Raw genomic sequence first — 3996 nt, forward strand, 5'->3', positions numbered from 1 at the left:
GAGGTTAAAAAGGAAAGAGAGGTCTTGTGGGAGTGAGAGAACGGCTGATTCAGCATGGGGAATTTGACGGTCTTGGTTAATAATTCACCTCACTGAAACTGATATACTGCCGGTCTTTAGACAGGAGTGGTAGTGTGGCACGTCACACAGCAAACACCAGATCAAACTGAGCTCCAGTGATCAGAAAAACACAATGTTGCTTCAAGATTGATCCTACATATATAATGATTTGCTGTACACGTTTTAAATACAATCAGGCATACAGAAGTTGCTTTAACTTACACTCAAGAGGTTATTTCTTCTTAAAATCAGGAAGGAATATCCTAAGACACTGTTGTGGTGCAACAAGGTCAGTTATCTTCAGGGGGAACCAAGAGAGACTTAACAGGGCTAAAAATGGAAAACCAAAATAAAAGTGTTAATCGGTTGTCTTCGCAATCATTTTAGAATATCAATATAACCTATTAATTAAACTTAGAAACAGGACAGGAATAGGATATACAAAAAAAACTATGAATTTGAGACTGGCTCAGAGATGACTCAGGCAAACTATTACTGATGCATAGGGATATCATGCAAACCATGGTTATCAGCAATATTGGAGAAATTCATAGTTCGATGGAAAAGCCTGGCATGACTAAAGGTATTTCAAAAAAACTATTACTGATGCATAGATCCTACATATAGAATTAGTCGCTGAACACGTTTTGAACACTCAGGCATACACAAGTTGCTCAAGAGGTTATTTCTTCTTAAAATCAGGAAGAAATATCCTAAGACACTGGTGTGGTGCAACAAGGTCAGTTATCTTCAGGGGGGAACCAAGGAGAGAGAAGCTGTCAGGCTATGAATAGCCTCTGGATCTTATCTGACCTGGCAGACACAGATATCTCTATTTATTTGCATTTCTCCTTGAGTCAACCTGTGAGGCCAAGATTTCACTTCTTGTTTATTTAAATTCCTTGTCAGCTTACAAGGGGGGCCAAAAAATGTAAAAGGTTAAACGTAAGGAAAAATTAAGAACATAAAGCATACTTATTTTTAAAAGAACAACTTTGCCCCATTGCTAACCTTATTTTAAACTTGAGTCATTAAGTGAAGCTGCGCACAACAGGGGGAAAACCAAATAACCTTCAGCTTTTGCAAAAAGGCTTTTATGGTTCATGACGTATTAAACAAACACTTGGGGTACAGTCATGAGTCAAAACCACCCTCATTTCCTCTCTTCTCTCTCAGGGGTTGACAAACAGATGGACATATGCACCCTTCCATTAGCTCCAAGCATGTCCCAAACACAAGCATGGCGTGCCTCAGAGAACATTTTCATAGGCTGATTACTGGTTGGAGAGCTCTGCAGCAAAGAGAATTATTTATATACTTTGCAGTTACATTTCAGTGACTGATTGTGGTCCAACATAGTGGATACGGATACTGTTTTTGTCCAGCATGGGGAATTAGATGGTCTTGATAAATAAGACAGCTTCAAGACATAGATTTTTGTAGATGTTAGGACAAATTAAGTTAATTTCAAATAAACTAGGGGCAAATATTTGAAGGCTGCAAAACAAAGAGTTGAAAAAGAGCAGTATTTGTGTTTTAGTGTACAGAACCCCAGATGGAAAGGTGTGAGGTGTAGGAAGGACATTGTTTTAAGATATTAGTCTCCATCATATTACATCAGAGTGCTATGACACCCTCTAAAAACCTTTCTTGGTCTTTTCTGCACTAAAAGAAAAAGGGGTGCTAATGACAAAACCAGTGGGCACCTTTCAAAACGATAAAACATTTGTCAAATATAGCACTGCAGAGGACAAACTGTCACAATGATGATGGGAAAAGTGATGCATTAGGAGTGTTGTAGTGCCCTCTGTGTGTACTCTGCTGTACTCTACATTTGGTGGGTGGTGTAGATCATGTTCGTGATACCAAGCTGCACCACTTATTTTCTTTGTGGAGTGCTGATCCACTCATTACATTACATTACATTACATTGCATTTAGCTGACGCTTTTATCCAAAGCGACTTACAATAAGTACATTCGACCAGGAAGACACAACCTTGAAGAAAACAGAATCATATAAGTACATCAGGTTTCATAGAGCCAAACATTTCAAGTGCTACTCAACTGGCTTTAGGTAAGCCAGTCCTTTATTAGTATAAAAGTGCTTCGTTAATAGTTCTAACGCTCGAAGTGGAGTCGAAAGAGATGAGTTTTCAGTTTGCGCCGGAAGATGTGCAAGCTATCTGCCGTCCTGATGTCAATGGGGAGCTCATTCCACCATCTTGGAGCCAGGACAGCAAACCCACGTGTTTTCGCCGATGGGAACTTGGGTCCCCCTCGCAGCGAGGGCGCAACGAGTCGTTTGGCTGATGCAGAGCGTAGTGCACGCGCTGGGGTGTACGGTTTAACCATGTCCTGGATGTAGGAAGGGCCAGATCCATTCGCAGCATGGTACGCAAGTACCAGTGTCTTGGAGTGGATTCTAGCAGTTACCGGAAGCCAGTGAAGGGAGCGGAGGAGCGGAGTGGTGTGGGAGAATTTAGGAAGGTTGAAGACCAGACGAGCCGTTGCATTCTGGATGAGCTGCAGAGGTCGGATGGCACATGCAGGTAGACCAGCCAGGAGGGAGTTGCAGTAGTCTAGGCGTGAGATGACGAGAGCCTGGACCAGAACCTGAGTCGCTTTCTGAGTCAGCTGGGGACGTATCTTCCTGATGTTGTAAAGCGTGTATCTGCAGCAACGGGTTGTAGCAGCGATGTTTGCAGTGAAGGACAGGTTGTTATCTAGGGTCACACCCAGATTCCTTGCAGTCTGAGTCGGGGAAACAACTGAGGTGCCGATGTTGATTGTTAGGTCAAGAGTGGGACAATCTTTTCCCGGGAGGAAGAGCAGCTCAGTCTTGTCAAGGTTGAGCTTGAGGTGGTGAGCAGACATCCACTGAGAGATGTCAGCTAGACAAGCAGAGATGCGTGCAACAACCTGGGTCTCTGAGCGGGGGAAGGAAATAATTAATTGGGTGTCATCAGCGTAGCAGTGGTAAGAAAAACCATGCGGGCTAATGACTGATCCGAGCGAGTTTGTGTACAGGGAGAAGAGGAGGGGACCAAGAACAGAGCCCTGAGGGACCCCCGTAGTTAATTGACAAGGGTCGGACTCAGACCCTCTCCAAGTCACCCTGTAGGTACGGTCTTTCAGGTATGAGGTGAGGAGGGAAAGTGCAGAGCCTGAAACTCCAACTTTTTGGAGAGTGCGAAGGAGGATCTGCATGTTAATGCAGGAAACAACCACATTTTTTCATTCTAATTTAGTTTTCCGCTCAGCCCTTAAAGTGCTGCTTGGCTGGATTTACGCCAACAGAATCCAACAAACAAGGATACTGAGGTGTGTACATAATGGTATACTACGTCAAAATTGTATGATGTTAACTAATTATGAGAGAATCAAACACGTACAGTTTCCAGAAGTAAGAATGGTTTGAGAATAAGTCAACTTGTTTAGGTAAACATTTTCAGAATATGGCAATAGTATAATAGAATGAGTGGGAAAATAGATGAACAATTTGATTGATTTAAAAAAAAAAAATCTAAGGCAAGTTATAATATGAACATTATAAGTCAACACTTTGAATTATTGTATCTGAATGATGAGATACTTAACAATGTGATAATCAATGGTCAAAGTTGTTTTTTTGTCATAATGCCTTTTTTCCCCTTTGCAGAAATGGGCTTCCATAGGTGTCTGACCTTTAACTAATGAAAGAGAAAGTGACAACAGAACCTGACGAACTCCAAACATCCCACCACACATCATCCTCAGATAACCTCCCATGTGGTTGTGCTGATGGACTAAAATGAGAGGGTCCAAAAAGCAGCTGTGGGTTTCACATTCCTGACTTCAGCCATAGGTCACCTCAACAAAGGTTTGACCTCTGTTGGCTCCGTCTATAAAGTGGGGCACTCAGTGTTGACAAGCCCAGTATAACTTGAAGGCACTGG

The sequence above is a fragment of the Gymnodraco acuticeps genome, unplaced genomic scaffold, assembly GCF_902827175.1.
Source record: "Gymnodraco acuticeps unplaced genomic scaffold, fGymAcu1.1, whole genome shotgun sequence".
Taxonomy (NCBI): domain Eukaryota; kingdom Metazoa; phylum Chordata; class Actinopteri; order Perciformes; family Bathydraconidae; genus Gymnodraco; species Gymnodraco acuticeps.